The sequence below is a fragment of the Phacochoerus africanus genome, chromosome 3 (genome assembly GCF_016906955.1).
Source record: "Phacochoerus africanus isolate WHEZ1 chromosome 3, ROS_Pafr_v1, whole genome shotgun sequence".
NCBI classification, from domain to species: Eukaryota; Metazoa; Chordata; class Mammalia; order Artiodactyla; family Suidae; genus Phacochoerus; species Phacochoerus africanus.
In genome coordinates, this window is record NC_062546.1 from 183390237 (window position 1) to 183408143 (window position 17907).

Consider the following 17907-nt stretch of genomic DNA (forward strand, 5'->3'; position numbering starts at 1 on the left):
AGCACACCCTCAGCCTGTTAAAGTTCCCAGGCCAGGGATTGAACCTGTGCCATAGCAGCAACCCAAGCAGCTGCAATCACAACACTGAATCCTTAGCCCACTGTGCCACAGGGAAACTCCCCTCACTCATTCTTTATGCTCATAAAACAAAAGTATCTTTCATGGCATCATATATGAACTCAGCTAGGAAAATGTGTCATGCTGAACAGTTCAGTTTGGAAATATGTAAACAGCGAAATCTTTTCACCGTCTCAGAACTTTTTCCTTTTCCTTACCCTCAGATCTGTGAGTCACCATTTTGTGTAAAAAGTATTTGGAGTGAGAATTATTCCTTGGCAAGTCGTATTATTGGACAACCTTCCCTATCACTCAAAAAGATGACCCTTATCTCTTTCTTTGCTGGAAGAATGTCTTGCAGAGGCACTTAATCTATTCCAGAATAACTCTTTATGCTTCTGAGGGATTGACTAAGCCTTTCTCAAGTGATTATATAAATACCACTACTTCATTTTCAAGAAAAGGGCTACTGTTTATTTTCTGGCGAGTTGATATTGGTAAATCCCATCAGGTTGGTTTTATAAAGAGAGACTCTGACAAGCAATTTTATTAAGAGAACTGATTTAATATGATTCATGAAGAAAAATGCCTAGCTTAAAATGTATTAAAAACAGTGAGTGACTGGATAATATACCATGTCACCAAGGAGTGTTTAAGTATAGAATATCGTAATAACATCTTTAGAATCCAGTTGAGGATATTAAAACCATCAGGGTGAGAACTTAGATTTTCTGATGATATAAAATATTTCCTTTAAAAATAGATTCATTATAAATATGTGCTTTGCCCACTCACCTTTTCCCATCCACACTCCTCTTCCCCTACCCTTCAGTGAGCAATCACTTTTTAACTAGTCTCAAAAGATATTTGTGTTGAAAATCTGTTGGACTCTAAGGCAAGAACAGATTTTTAGTAGCCACTGAACTGGTGAAATCATTCTCGCTCTTGCTCCAAGACTTAGTGCTTTTATTGCCACCCTGAGCTAGCATAATATTGAGATTTTATTCTTTTTTTAAGCACTATTTTTATTCCATTTCTCCCCGATTCTTAATGTTGAAGTGAGTTTTTATTTTCATTTGGCCTGATTTATTCAGTAGATGTGTTTCATAGTTGTTTTGCCTTGCACAGCATTTCAACCACAAATGTCTGAAGAAACTATTTTATCTTCATGATGCTTCCAAATGATAGGATGATAATGAAATTATCATAGGTGCTCAGAGCATCTGTTAACAATACATTTCATTGACATGTTTGGCCAAACACGACCTGGATTCCCCCAATTAGGTATGGTGACTAGTTAACAAGCAGCCAAGGACGGGTAAATAGTTTTATGTTCACATGCTTGCCGGAGGAAGTGGCTGAAGGGTGGAGTGTGTATTTTGGTCAAGAGAATGTTTTAGTGATGTTTTCTTTTCCATGTTGATTATAATTTAGCCATCCCAGAAATCTAAATATATTCAAGTTTGCAAGCATTGTTGGCTTTGAGAGACTGATTTTTTTTTGCTTATATATCTAATAAACAGTACTTAGGTCTTTTTTATATTAAAAAAAATCAAGCTTTATGCCAAAAAGAGCTCCATTTGGGATTATTTATGTGTACTCAGTATTAGGAATAAAGGATTCATTTGTTTTAGAGAGTAAAATAAATTTGAATTTGGAGGAATTATGTTTCAAAATGCTTAATTGTCTAAACACATGGTCAAAGAGTTCCAGGGAAGGATTACTGAGATATCACTAATTATCATTGTACTTTCCTACTTTTGTAAAGTGAAAACAAAATTTTTAATACATAGAAAGCCACAGAAGTGGGTGGGAACTTAAAGCCAGTTGCTACAGGTCATGATGATTTCATCTGCAGCATTGCGCCAGGAATACCTCTGCCTCTTCCCTGAGAATTTGCATGGAAGACCCATAGAATATCTCCTTGGGAGTTGACCCAGACCCCCTGGCTGAGGATCCCTCCACATCTATACTGATATTCACAGGGCAGTGAGATGTGCAGATGCCTCATGTTCCATAGGACAATTTGGAGAATCCTCAGGTGTATAGCTGAAGGAAAAAAATCACTCATTTTAGATGACACACAGGAAAGCTTTGCCAATCTTGATGTCACAAGCTTTTGCTGAGAAGAAAAAGGGGACATTAACAGACTGCTTTGTTAAAAAAAATATTACAAAGATAATACATGTTCATCAATTCAAACACATTTGAAATCTGTAAAGTTGAAACTACAAGTCCCCAGTTTCCTTTGATCAACCTCTTCTTCCAAAGGTAATCACTTTCAGAATTTGGCATATTATTTGTTTCTAGATGTTTTCTTTGACCTATGGAAAAAAAAAAGGATACAGTTTGTTTGTTTTATAAACATGGGATTAAAAATGTATACTTTTCTGTAACTTTTAAGAAAGCATTTTGCATGATAGAGTATGGAGGTTTTGAGTCATGACACAGAGGCCCTCCTCATTCTTTTTTCATATCTGCAGGGTCTTTCATTTTAATGAATGTTTCACAACATTTATAACTCATTCCATCTTGACAGATATTTCAATAAAATAGTGGTTGTTTCCGTGCCTGCCTTACCCGCATTTCTCCATGTCCTGGGAGGTTGAACCCCAGCTTCTAGACGTAGGTGGCCAAGCAAAAGCACAGCCAATTAGTGATACATGAAAGAAGTCATGGTATTTTTCCTACTCCCTTCCTCTCTGAGCTGCATTTTCTGCAAGTGATTGAGCTCTTCCATGAAGATAGTTCCTGAAGGATGGCTCCTTCACCAGCCTCCACTCCAATTCTGATACCATATTGCCTTCCTTTAGAGGCGATAATTTAGGCTTTCCTCTGTTGCTAGTCTCTGTACCTCACAGCCCCTTACTGTTTCCTCTAACCAGTTGTGGTCTAGTAAATTTTAGCATTTGGAAATTTCTATGGGTTTAAACACTTCCCAATAATTATAATGCAGTGACTAATTTCAATATACCAACTTGAAATCTGGGAAGAATTGTGGTCAAGCAGCTCTCGAGAGCTGGTTTGAGCCAGTCTAGGACACTGCTGCCTTTATCCATCCTAGGGCCTTTGTAAGTTAGTCACTTTATTAACTTGATCTACATGAGTTGATCCTGTTTCTTGCTGTAACTCTGACAGCCATAGATGATTTCCTTTCTTTTTTTTTTTCTTTTTTCTTTTTGCTATTGAAACTAGCAGCATGAAGTTCCTGTTACGGCTCAGTGGTAACAAATCCAACTTGTATCCATGAGGATGTAGGTTCGATCCCTTGCTTCACTCAGTGGGTTAAGGATCTGGAGTTGCCATGAGCTGTGGTGTAGGTTGCAGACAGCTTGGATCCTGCATTGCTGTGGCTGTGACATAGGCTGGCAGCTGAAATTCTGATTGCACCCATAGCCTGGGAACTTCCATATTCTGCATGTGCAGTCCTAAAAAGAAAGAAATAAAGAGAGAGAGAGAGGGAGAGAGGGAAAGAAAGGAAGAAAGAAAACAGCAGCATAATAGCAAACATCCTTTCATACACATATTTTTTCCACACATGTACAAGTATTGTATGTATACAGTGGAATATCACTCAGCCATAAAAAAGAATGGAAATTTGTCACTTGCAACAACATGGATGAATCTAAATGGTATTATACTTAGTGAAATAAGTCAGTCAGAGAAAGATAAATACCATATATTTTCACTTATATGTGGAGTATGAAAGATAAAAGAAATAGACAAATATAGCAAAACAGAAACAGACTCGCAGGTACAGAGAACCAACTGGTGGTTTCCTTCCTGAATCTGTTTGGTTCCTTAAAAATTTCTTCCTACACAGCAGCAAGATTATGAATTGAAGAACTGATCATGGATCCTCCTGAAAACCTTTCACTGTTTCCACATAGTCTTGGGATAAAGATCCCAATCCTGAGCATGATTTCTGAATTCCTGAATAACCAGCACCTACCTACATTATCAAAGTTAACTTTTCCCATTCTCCCCATCATTCAGTATGTTTCATCCCTGTGGCCTTCTTTCATTCCCCAGAAAGCTCAAGGTCATTTCTAACTCACACCTTTGAACAAGCTCTGCCTGATATACTCTTTCCCTCCCTCGGTGGCTAAAATCATGCTTCGGCTTAAATTCATTTTTTTCACTGATCTCCCAAATCAAAGTATATTCTCTTATTATTCATTATAATAGTACTTTATTTTTCTCCAGCTTTATGACCCTTCTTGTTTTTCCTTTTTTTTTTTTTGCTTTTTTGGCTGCACCAGTGGCATATGGAAGTTCCCAGGCTAGGGGTTGAATCAGAGCTGCAGCTGCCAGTCACAGCCACAGCCACAGCCGCACCAGATCCATGCTGCATCTGCAACCTACACCACAGTTCACAGCAATGCTGGATCCTTAACCCACTGAGCAAGGACAGGGATTGAACCCACATCCTGATGGATAATAGTCAGGTTCATAACCTGCTGAACCACAATGGGAACTCCCTGTATTGTCATTTAAATTGATATTTGTAATCATATGTTTAATGTTAGTCTCTGACATTAGACGAGAGGCTCTATGAGGGTAGGGATGGTATTTATGTTTTTTCCACAGTACCTCCAGCATCCAGTTCAGTGCCTGACACATAGAAGGGACTTAAGTATTTGCTGAATAAATGACTGAGAAAATTCTTATATGGGTATCATATCAGAAAAGGTCCATGAGAGTATATCCTTGAGTTAAGGATATAAAAAGTGCTTCCTTCTGTCTCCTAGGAAAATCAGCTTTTTTTTTTTTTGTATTTTTAGGGCCACATGCATGGCATATGGAGGTTCCCAGACTAGGGGGCTAAACGGAGCTGCAGCTGCCAGCCTACGCCACAGCCACAGCAACACTAGATCCAAGCCATGGCTGTGATCTACACCGCAGCTCATGGCAAAGCTGGATCCTTAACCCACTGAGCAATCCCAGGGATCGAACCTTCATGGATAGTGGTCAGATTAATTTCCTCTGAGCCACAATGGGAACTCTGGAAAATCACCTTTAATTTGAACCTAGAAGGTAGGACTCAGATACTAAAAATGGTATCCAAAATAGAGATGGAATTGTTTCCACTATTAACTCAATATAAGCAAAGATATACCTGTCCACAACTTTGGTCCAGCAGAGATATTGGATTACTTCTACCAAAATCTTCAGTTAAGGGGTGAGGGTGTGGAAAAGCATTTTCACACCATTATTTTTTTTAAACCCCTGACTTTAATATATGATTACATTAAAATGAACTTGCTTATTTAATGGGTACCAAATCTATAGTGGTTTAAATTTGTATATAGAAAAAAATTTTCTTCAACTTTGACTTTTCAATGTCTAGACCTAGTCTAGGAGTTTATAAGAACCACTACAGTCCTTGCCCAAATATGGTTATAAACACTGTAGTTTGAGGAAACTGGCTTGATTTATAGTTTGAAATCCAGACTGGATGTAACAAAACCCCAGTGAGTCAACATGTGTCATTGTTCTAAAGGTTTGGATCAAAGCCAGTTATTCTTAGCTTGCCATTTCCAATGAGATTTCAAAACACGAATCATAGTAGCCTCATCATTAAGTAAAACAGTAAAACAAAAAGACTAAAACAACAGTAATAGATTGCAGTTAACGATGTGAAAGATACAATCAGGTGGCTTAAAATGTAATAGCACCTGTGTCCACCCAGATTAGTTTTAATAGTAAAGTCTCCACATTATAAAATCTGACAGGACAGGAATTTCAGGCAAAGTGTTGACTGGTTCAAAATAGAATACAGAGTTATAGAAACTTGTCGACTCCCTGAAAATTCAAATTTATATAGTCACCACTTATTTTTGAATTTTTTCTTGAATGCCAGGCCAATATTTATAGAACCTGGGCTGAGCTGAGTGACAGCCAGTACTGTGTGGCATGGTGGCTGCCTTAGATGGTGTTTCCAGGATGATCGTCACTCCAGCCCTTCCCTCCTTGCCGAAAGTCTTTCTCATGCCTGCATGGGGTCTGGAATTTTACCATTAGACATTGATATCTTTAAATTCTTTGGGGTTAGGGTATCCTTCCCCCTATGAAAATCCAGATGTTGCTGGGAAAGGCAGTAACACCTCAGCTTATTGTCAATCACTGCCAACATATTGGAAATAAAAAACCAGAAGGCCCATTCTCAACCATTCCTTCTTACCCACTCAAATCAAATTTTCTATCATTTCAAAATAAAGAGTATTTGTTTTAGCCTACTTCCTATTGATCGCTGTAATGCAGAAGGTCTCGTAAAGTGACTTGCCATTTGTAAAGCACTTATGCACACTGTCTCTTGAGACAGCACGAGATTTTTCTGAATGAAGGAAAGAAAGGAGGTGTGCCTGGAATCAGTTGGCAGAAGTGAGGAATAGTGTACAAGGACCTTGTGTGGGGGTCAGGGGGTTCAGAGCATGAAGAGGAGAAAAGGAAAGCGAACGTGCAGAGGCCCTGAAGTGGCTTTTGTTCACACTGTAGTTTCCCTAAGAATTTTTTTCTTTAACGTGTAGTTGATTCGTTACAAAGATGTGTTAGTTTCTGGTGTACAGCAAAGTGATTTAGCTATTATTATATATATATGTATATATAAATAAAATATAAAAATAACAATGATTATATATGAAAGAACATATATTCTTTTTCATATTTTTTCCATTATGATTTATTACAGAATATTGAATATAGTTCCCTGTGCTATACAGTAGGACCTAGTTGCTTATCTATTTTATATAGAGTAGTTTGTATCTGCTAATCCAAACTCCTAATTTGCCCCTAATGGTACCATTAGTTTGTTTTCTTCTTCTGTGAGTCTGTTTCTCTTCTAAGAATGGTTTTGATGTTGGGTTTGCATATGCTTATTGAGAGAAATAGAATTAAAGTGATTTGGAAGTGCCAGGGGAGAATCTATATTTAGGTCTGTCTTTCTGTTTGATGCCACCGTAACCAAGGGAAAAGTAAAAATTTAGTAACCAATTAAAAGAGCTATACCATATGTCTAAAATGTAAAGTAAAACATTCTTTTAAAGTTTTTCATGCTGGAATTGATCAACATTGTGGCTTGTTCTCACATCCGTTCTATTAAGTTTAATCAGAAAGCCTTAGTAACCAAATACTTTTTTCAAGAGTTTGTATCATTGACCATAAAGTTCAAAAATTTCACTGAGGTGCACGTTAGAGATTGGCCAGTTAATCATCCCTCAGTTGGCTTATGTTCCCTTTTGCAGCAAGTGGTGGGGTTTTCACTTTGAATCATTCTTGCAGAGAATAAAAATTCATATCCATATTTTGATCAAGTAGTAATTTGCCAAATTGAAACTGACAACTTAGCCCTCTCAAGTCTCTGCTTATAAATTTTTATGTGATATATCTAAAGAAACCTTATGTGATGACGTCATGGTGCATGTCTGGTTGAAAAATGCATTGTTGGATGTGGTGTGTTTTGATATACTATACCTTGTCTGGACAGCTCATTTCAGCAGCAGCGTTAAAGACATTCGTATCACAAAGCAGGCTATGTCAGGCTTCTTTAATAAACTCTAGAGAATTTCATTTGGGGTAAAATAATTTTATTAATAACGAGATGAGCAAAAGTTTGTGCTATGTAATTTAAAACTATCATCTAAATTGTTCAAATTTCCGTTATTACATAATCTCAATTTTGTCAAATTGTTAATCATGATTGACAAATAGTCATTTAGTTCACCCACCTGCATGACACATATGATTTGCAGTCTTGTATTATGCCTTTTCTATTTTAAAAAAACTTTAAGTGCGATAATTGAGTTAATCACGATGACTTGTGGTGTTATTGGTCTGCAAGTTTCTTCTCATTTTGTGGATATTGTTTTTCATTTTTTTCCCCCCAATATCTACTCCAAAGTTAGCCACTTTAGTGGGCTTGGTTTATGAGCAAAGATTTTTATATCCTTGAAAAATATACAGTGTTTTTCCTATTACTGAATGAACTTCGAATTACTCAAATTGTATTATATCACAGAACATGTTTGGTTTCTTACCTTTGGCACTTCCAGCACTGTGTGTTTGAGATCCATCCATGTTGCCTTATGGATCTGTAGTTCATGGGTTTTGGTGCTGCCTCGCATGGAAAAGTAGTTTGTGGTCATGGCTATGGCCATGTGGGTTGCTTCTAATTCTCAGGTCTTTAGCTTGGAAGGCCTTTCCTCTTCATTTTATTTATTTATTTATTTATTTATTTATTTATTTATTTATTTATTTATTTATATTTTGCTGTGACCAAGGCATGCAGAAGTTCCCAGGCCAGGAATCAAACCCACACCACAGCAGCGACCCCAGCCACAGCAGTGAAAAAGCCAGATCCTTAACCTGATGAGCCACCAGGGAACTCTGGAAGGCCATTCTTTATACAAAAATTCCACAATGCGCATCAGGGTTTTGGTGGAGAACAGTGGTTTCTCTGTTGAGTTTGAGTTGCTAATGGAGTGTCTAAATGGATGCACAGAGGAGCCTTCAGACTATAAGATCCTGTATTTCAGGAGGCTGTTTTATGCTAGAGGTCATGATTTGAGAGCCATCAGCAAAAAAGGTGAAATGGATGCGATTCTTGAATGAGATTACCTTTTGACAGAACTCATCAGCATAAAACAGTGTAACAGCCTGCATCAGCATAAGAGGATGTGTGGAGGCAGGGATTCCCAGGCAAATGGATTGTAGAGGTCATGCAAAAAATGATGCTCTAGACGAGGGTTCAGCCATGTGCCCTCCCTGAGGGCCAGAGCTGGCCAGCTGCTTGTTTTTGCAAATCATGTTTTGTTGGAACCCAGACACTGCGTTGTGTTTTTCTTTTCTTTTTTCTTTTTCTTTTTAATTGTCTGTGGTTACTTCTTTGCACAATGGCAGAGTTGTGTAGTATTCTGAAATAACCAATATGGGGAAAAATAATGGATATAGGAGTTCCCTGGTGGCACAGTGGGTTAAGGATCTGGCGTTTTCACTGAAGTGGTTCAGGTTGCTGCTATGGTGTGGGTTTGATCTCTAGCCCAGGAACTTCTGCATTCCATGGATGTGGCCAAAAAAGAATTGATATATGTATACATAAAGCAGATTCCCTGTGTGGTACACCCAGTACAACATTATAAGTCAACTATACTCCAATAAAATTAAAAAAATAAACAAACTATGATCTACAAAGCAGAAAATATTTACTATGTGCCTTTTCATGGAAAATTCTTGCCAATCCCTGAACTAAACAATTAAATTAAGGGTTATGGTGAGTAAGTCTGGGATTCTTTATACTTCTGCTTTGTACCACACACAGGTTGTATAATCATAAGATTATATTTTATGCTCAATAAGCATAAATATTGTACTTGTATATTTTTATATTTATTTTTATTTTTTATTTTTTGTCCTTTTGTCTTTTTAGGGCTGCACCTGTGGCATATGGAGGTTCCTAGGCTAGGAGTCTAATCAGAGCTGTAGCTGCAGGCCTATACCACAGCCACAGCAATGCCAGATCCGAGCCTCATCTGCAACCTACACCACAGCTCACGGCAACACTCAATCCTTAACCCACTGATCAAGGCCAGGGATCGAACCCTAAACCCCATGGTTCCTAGTTGGATTCGTTTCCGCTACACCATGATAGGAACTCCAATATTGTACTTCTATAGAAATACTTCGTATTCCTTCATTTCTTTTATTTATTTATTTATTTATTTTGTCTTTTTGCTATTTCTTTGGGCCGCTCCCGCGACATAAGGAGGTTCCCAGGCTAGGGGTCCAATCGGAGCTGTAGCCACTGGCCTACGCCAGAGACACAGCAACGCGGGATCTGAGCCGAGTCTGCAACCTACACCACAGCTCACGGCAATGCCGGATCGTTAACCCACTGAGCAAGGGCAGGGACCGAACCCGCAACCTCATGGTTCCTAGTCGGATTCGTTAACCACTGCGCCACGACGGGAACTCCCCCTTCATTTCTTTTAAATGCATCAATTTCTTAATACAAATTTTTCTCCTGCAGAAAACATGACTGCTTTTGCTTGCTTCTGCTTTCTTGCATCACATGATCAGGTTTCTGCATTTTATATATTTGAGTTCCTCTGGGCATGATCACCCAGGATTTTATGCAATGTAAAAACATTGGTAAGAACAAAAGCTCTTTTCCATTATATATATATATATTTTTAAAGGCATCTGACAATTGACTAAAGCCTTAGTAGAAATGTGAGAAAGTAGCTATCTGTTAACTCTCATGTAAGCAACTGCCATTTTCTACTTCAAATATGAGGTTCTATTCTCACAAGCTTATTGCTCCCGATTTTCTTTTCTTTTCTTTTTCTTTTTACAGCATATGGAAGTTCCCAGGCTAGGGTTCCGATTGGAACTGCAGCTGCCGGCCTATGCCACAGCTATAACAATGCTGGTTCTGAGCCACATCTGCAATCTACACCATGGCTTGTGGCAACCCACTGAGAAAGGCCAGGGATTGAAACTGAATCCTCACAGAGACTATGTCAGGTTCTTAACCCACTGAGCCACGAAAGGAGCTCTGCTCCCTGTTTTCTTTTACATCGTTAGGGAGGGGTGTACCCATGGTACCCCTTAGCTTTCCAGACCTTCTTTTGAAGCTGATCTGCATCAGAAACAAGTTGTAAATATCAGAAGAGAATCCAAAATTTTGTTTCTGAGTCAATGGGTTTTTACTTCTCTTTTATTAACTTTTTATTTTATTTTATTTATTTATTTATTTATTTTAGAGCTGTACATGTGGCACAGAGAAGTTCCCAGTCTAGCTGTCGAATTAGAGCTGTAGCTGCAGGCCTATACCACAGTCACAGCAATGCAGGATCTGAGTCACTTCTGCAATGCCGGATCCTTAACCCACTGAGGGAGGCCAGGGATCAAACCCACATGTTCATGGATTCTAGTTGAGTTCATTACTACTGTGCCACAAATGGTAACTCCTACATTCCCTCTTTTAAAATTGGCCTTTATTAAAAAGTCCTATTTTCAGTAGACTAGTATCATTGAAATAAGGCATTGTCAACTTTTGTCAACATTGAATTCCAAGAAAAAAGCATTCTCTTCAGTCATTTTCTTTGCCTGGACAAGTATATGGAATTTTTACATGTTTAATGGATTAAAAGGAGTATTTGATACACAGGTGTTTGTATAACCAGATCCTGAATTAAATGTCCAAGATTAATAAAGACGTTAATATAGGATACAAGTGTGTGCTATAATAGACTGGTTCTGTACTCAAGAAGCACAATTAAGCACTCTTAAAAAAAAAAAAGAAAAGAAAAGAAAAGGAGTTCCTGTCATGGCTCAGTGGTTAACGAATCCAACTGGTAACCATGAGGTTGCAGGTTCGATCCCTGGCCTTGCTCAATGGGTTAAGGATCCGGCATTGCTGTGAGCTGTGGTGTACATTGCAGATGTGGCTCAGATCCCGCGTTGCTGTGGCTGTGGCATAGGCTGGCAGCTACAGCTCTGATTAGACCCCTAGCCTAAGAACCTCCATATGACAAGGGAGCGGCCTTAGAAAAGACAAAAAAAAAAAAAAAAAGAAGAAGAAAAAAGAAAAGTACTGATGTCTGTATCCTACTCCCAGATTTTCAATGTAATTAGTCTGGAGTACATTCCCTGTATTAGGAGTGCTTTAAAAACTCTCCTACATTATTCTATTATAATGCCAAAATTGAGAACTACTGCTATACCTAAGTATCTAAGGAAATGAATGGGTGGAGTGATGGGAGGGAAGTTTAGAGATGATGATAGAAATATTATTCTAAGAAGTTTTTCATTTGAACTTATTGGAGAGAAGTAGACAAAATCTTATTGAATCGGAGGAGGGGGGATCATCCGGCCTAGGTATAAAATATGGACTATGTGGAGCCTGAATTCAGGAAAGCATCTACATGTCATCAAAATCTTGTGGAGAAATTAAGTAAGGAGGAAAAAACAGCAGAACATTTACTTTTTGCAACTCATATCATCCCAAAGTGGTTGGCTCCTGGGACCCCTCTCCTGATCACCTAGGTAAGTAAAGCCACTTGCTCTTCCTCTATTATTTACAGAACAAGAAAATCCTAAATGCCAGTGAAACAAATGGTAATTAAGGTTAGAGCAATACATAACCAGCACCGTAGTTCTTGAGTCTTAGGGAACATCAAAATCTCTTGGAAGGGAGATCCCCCGTGGCACAGCTGGTTAAGGATCTGAAGTCACTGCGATGGTTCAGGTCACAGCTGTGACATGAGTTTGATCCCTGGCCCAGGAACTGCCACATGCCACAGGTGCAGACAAAAAAAGAAGAAAAAAAAACCACCTGGAGGGTTGCCAAGGCTTACTCTGGAGTTTCTGGTTCAGTAGGTCTGGGGCGGGGGGCTTGAAATTTTATTTATTTATTTATTTATCTATTTATATGTATACGTATTTAAAATTTTTGGCTACATCCACAGCATGAGGAAATTCCCAGGCCAGGGATTGAATCCACACTGCCACAGTGACAATGCCAGCTCCTTAACCACTAGGCCACCATGGGATTCCATGGACTTGAAAATTTATACTTCTCATAAGTTCCCAGGAGCTACTGATGCCATTGGCAGAGAGGCTTATGTTTTGAGAACGTCTGATGTAGCAAATTGTCACCAAGGATGAAGGTCTGGCCAGGAAACTGGGAAAAGATATCTTGGATATAAAGGGAGGGTATATGCTTTATATTGGTCACAGGTGATAATACAATGAAAAGCATTGGCTCACTTTGGGTTGATGTCCAGCTGTTCAGGGCTAATTTGGGTCTGTTATTATCTCAATATTTTAAGGTTGTGCCCTTACCTTTGAATTTAAAGTCATGAGAAAAAAGTACTAAATCATTTAGATGTTTATATGTGTTTTTCTTAACTCCTACTAGTGGCATAAACTCTAGGTACTTTTTACCTTTTTCTCCCTTGGAAAAGAAGTGGACATTTGACCCAGTCATTTCATTCTCTCTAAGATGTATTTAGCATCCATCTACCCATCTACTTGGTTTTCAATAGTGTCTACCATCTGTACTGGGTAATTTTGCTGTGACAACTGGCTTCCCTTAGCCTAGTCAGTCTAGCCAATGTCTTCATTCTAGTCAAGTTCCTACTGCCAGGTTTGACACCTGATTGGGAGGCAGAGATGTATTAATATAACTAAGGCTCTGTCCACACTTTTAAGAACGTATTATCTATGGCTGGCACCCATGCCATGTACAATACTTCCAGAAAAAATTTAAAAAAAAGATTTTTCATCCCAAATATTCACGGCACTGGGAATATGAAGCCCCACGGAGGCTGTGTGTCCAACAAGAAAAGCTTTTGCCAGAGATTTCAGAAGATTAGCTCAAGGGATACTTTTAGAAAATTCAAATAGGCTTGACAGGTAATGGTGAGATAGTTCAGAACTCTAAATTTTACAAAAGGTTACACTGCTTTTTTAGTGCTGATGAACAGCAATGTTTAAACTCACCCTAATTACAACAGACAATTGGATGGATTTGACTTTGGGGTTCATTTTCCACCACTCCTTTTGAGACATAAAACACAACATATTCCTCTAAGATAAAGAATTCATTAAACTGTAAAGAGTTTGCCCATGCAATAGTAATCGATTGCTTCATTTAAAATTAGAGAAGAAAAGACAAAAATTGTTTTAGTCTTCATGTAAGGGAGGACATGATGGATGAAAACAACCTTTTCAAAAAAGAAAAAGAAAAAAAAAGAGTAGACAAGCTCTTGAAATAGAGAAAAACAGGTAAATGAGAATGGAATACTGCGTTAGATTTATTCTGTAAAGCCCATCCTGCTGGAAATTCACTGCTAGCAAGTGGGAACAAAGTGTTATTTGACTTGGTCTGGCTATTAACCAGCATGTTCGGGAGCACAAAATTATAAGCAGTATGGTTATTTTTCTTTTTTGAAACTCCCCACCTTTTCATAATTCAAATTCAATAAATGAAATACTTTTCCCCTCTCCAGATGTCTTACAAAATCTGTCAACATTTTGCTCATTACAGCTACCTGATTGTGAAGTGTCTAGTTCGCAATCTGGCAAAAATAAACAAATGCACCAAATTAGGGAAAGAAGCTCAGAGACAAAATTAGTAGGTCATTTATATGAATCCTATGTGCCTGGGAAACAGGTGAGAATAGCCCTTCAGTCATGTTTGCAGTAATTCCGGGGAAGGTGTTCCAGCTGGGAACAAGATGATTAATTAGAGGTGTGCTTTTCACATCAAACATACACACTTGGCTTGGAACAATTTGTCCCTGGTGCATCTCGAATGATGAGAAGAATCACATGTCTGTTCCCAAAGACTGAGAATTCCAGAATCTCAGGCACAGGTCGTTGTTAGAATTTATGCTATCTTAAAGAAAAACAGACAAAGAGAAGTAACATATAGTGAAGGCAAGTCTGTATAGTGCAGTCAGTGTTGAGTGGTCTTGACTTTCTTTGATGGCTTCTGCCTTCTATATATAAACACCGAATAACACTGGGGCTCTAAATCTCAGGTTGAAAATGGAAGTCTTCCCTTTGAAGTATATGACACTATCAAATGAAAGAACTAAGTAGCCGTGGGTTTTCAAATTTTAGTATGCCTGAGATTTCTGGGAGTATGTAATTAAAGGGTATACTGCTATGCCACCATCCCTAGAGATTCTGATTCAAAGCCCAAGACTCTGCTTTTTTATCATCTCTCCCCAGAGATTCTGATTCAGGTGGCTTAGGGGTATGTTTGGAGCCAAGTTAAAAACTACCGCTGTTCATGCTTCTTCGAGGAAACAGACCCTGCCCACTTATAAATGTAGGGTTATTCATTGTATCCATTGAGCAGCATTTACTGAGTACATAGCTCTGTGCTAGGCTATGGGGATCTAACAGTGGACTAAACAATCAGCCAACTGGAGTTCCCATCGTGGAGCAGAGGTTAACGCATCGGACTAGGAACCATGACATTGTGGGTTCATTCCCTGGCCTTGCTCAGTGGGTTAAGGATCCGGCGTTGCCGTGAGCTGTGGTGTGGGTCGCAGACGTGGCTCAGATCCTGTGTTGCTGTGGTTCTGGCGTAGGCCGGCAGCTACAGCTCCGATTAGACCCCTTGCCTGGGAACCTCCATATGTTGCCGCAGGAGCAGCTCAAGAAAAGGCAAAAAGAAACAATCAACCAATAATGACAGCCTACACTCAGGCGTCTGATAGTCTTGTAGAGGGAGGTAGCCATTCATCACAGCATCATATAAATAATTGTAATTACACCTTTGGTAAGTTCTATTAGAAGTGGCACAGGCTGTTGTGAGAGTGGAAGAATCGATGTGATAGAATGCATCTGATTAACTCCTCAAGGGTAAACAAAACCAGCTCTTAAGTTTAAATTCTGAAGGTTTTATTTCATGTCTTGCTCCTAGGAAAGCTTATTTGTCAGAAAGCTACTCCTGCCCTGCTGTGTTACATGATGCTGGAAATGGCATTTATGTTCTACATGCTCATGCTGAGTTAATATCTAGGGCTCTAAGCCACAGGCTGACATCAGAAATCTTTCCTTTGAAAGGAATCATGCAATCTCATGAAAGAGCCCAGGGTTGGAATCTGTGAGGTATCCAGGAAAGACTCATACATTTGACCTAGAAGTATAATCTTCATGAGAAAAAAAAATGATACACTTTAACAAACTGAATTGTGAAGGCTTCAAACTCTATTGATTAATACTTCTTGCTCAGAATGCTCAAAGTTGTCAGATATACTGATGAGGGAGTGTGGTGGTCAAGTTCAGCCGTGGGTAATAATTACATCAGTCATGGATACAAATTGTGCAAATAGAAAGGTAGGTTGCAGAGGAAGATGTTTTTAATCTAAGCATAATTGTAGCATTATTAAAAGTATGAGGACTTTCCACTGTGGCTCTGTGGGTTAAGACCCTGACTAGCATTCATGAGGATGGAAGTTTGATCCTTGGCCTCACTCAGTTGGTTAGCAATCTGGTGTTGCTGCAGGCTGTGGTGTAGTTTGCAGATGTGGCTCAGATCCAGTGTTGCTGTGGCTGTGGTGAAGGCTGGCCACAGCAACTCTGATTTGATCCCTAGCTTGGGAACTTCCAAAAGCGGCCCTAAAAGGAAAAAAAAAATATATGAAAAGGTACCATGCTAGATTATTACGTAAGAAAGTTATCACCTTGAAAATGGACTTAAGGGAGGGAGTTAAGAATTGAGAGAACTTGCAGGCCAGATCCTGGTGATCTAAGAACTCATTCTTCAAACATTTACTTGGTACCCCTTCTGTGTCAGGTCCTAGGCTAAGTGCTAAGAATGCAATGAAGCAGAATGGCAAGACTACCCTGCCCTCAGGAAGTTCACCCTCTAGTGCCACCAGGAATTATCGACACCTGTAATCAGTGACAAATGCTTTACTGAATATTTCTTATATACCAGGTGCTGTTTGGGTTTGAGGAGCAGAAGATGAACTAACCTAATAGCTCAGAGTAGGGGACAACGTCTCTAGGTGAATAAGAAATAATCAGCAGAAAGAACACAGAAAGCGAAGCTGGAGAGAACTTGGTTCAAATCCCAACTTGCTGCTTGATCGGAAGGAAGGTGAATCTGAGAACATCATGGAGTCTTTCGGAGCCCCAGATTGTCCTTCTGTGGCATTGGGTCAGTACTTGGCTTCAGAAGTGTGGTGGTGTGATTACCATAATTTGTGCCCAGGATGCCAATTCAACCTCTCTTCACATTCGCCGTGAAGACTCCACTCTGACTATATCATTTCAGTTGAGTGGTTTTACTCAAAATTTGTATGGACAATGGGAGAAAGGGCTTTACGCCACACTCTCCACAATATTTCATTCCCATCTTTACCAAAATCATTTTTTCCTCTCTTATTTCTTGCCAAGTATGATTTGTAAATTTTTATGGTTTCCAGCTCTTTACCATAGCTTTCAATCTCCCTCTTTTTTAAAAATGATTTTTATTTTTTCCATTATAGTTAGTTTACAGTGTTCTGTCAGTTTTCTACTATACAGCAAAGTGACTCAGTCACACATACATATATACATTCTTTTTCTCACCTTTATCTTCCATCATGCTCCGTCATAAGTGACTAGATGTAGTTCCCAGTGCTATACAGCAAGATCTCATTTCTTATCCATTCCAAAGGCAATAGTTTGCAACTATTAACCCCAGATTCCCAGTCCATCCCACTCCCTCTCCCTCCCCCTTGGCAACCACAAGTCTGTCTTTGTAATGCATATTTATTTGATTTGACCTGATGCCCTCTAATCCTCCTACCCACATCCTTCCATGACCATATTCTAGCATCCTTAGAAGAAAAAAGAGAAATAAATATACATGTAGAGATAAATAACAATTTTCCCTGTCCCAGAATGATCAGAAATAATGCACACGAAAATACCAGAGCCCACAGATGTTGGAAAAAAGGTCCAGAAACTTCCAGGAATTTCCACTGCCACTCCTTGTTCTGATGTCCTATGACCATGTATTTGGGAAATTGTTTCATTTGAACAGTTCAAAGCAAATTGTAACCTTTATTGTTCATGATATAGATTCAGAAATAATTGTTTTATAGGTGAAAAAATTATGGCACAGAAATATTCAAAAGTTTAAAATCTAGTGATTAACTGGCTCCTAGAGGAAGAAAAAAAGCAGTTTTGGTTTCTGAGGAGGGTCATGTATAGGGGATGGTATACTTCCAAATGAAAAATAAAATTGGTATTAACTTTCAGGTGTTTATTCTACATGATGTTAGCTAGCAGGTATTTGGCTCTTTCTTCTTTCTTTCTATCTTTATTCCTTTTAGAATTCAC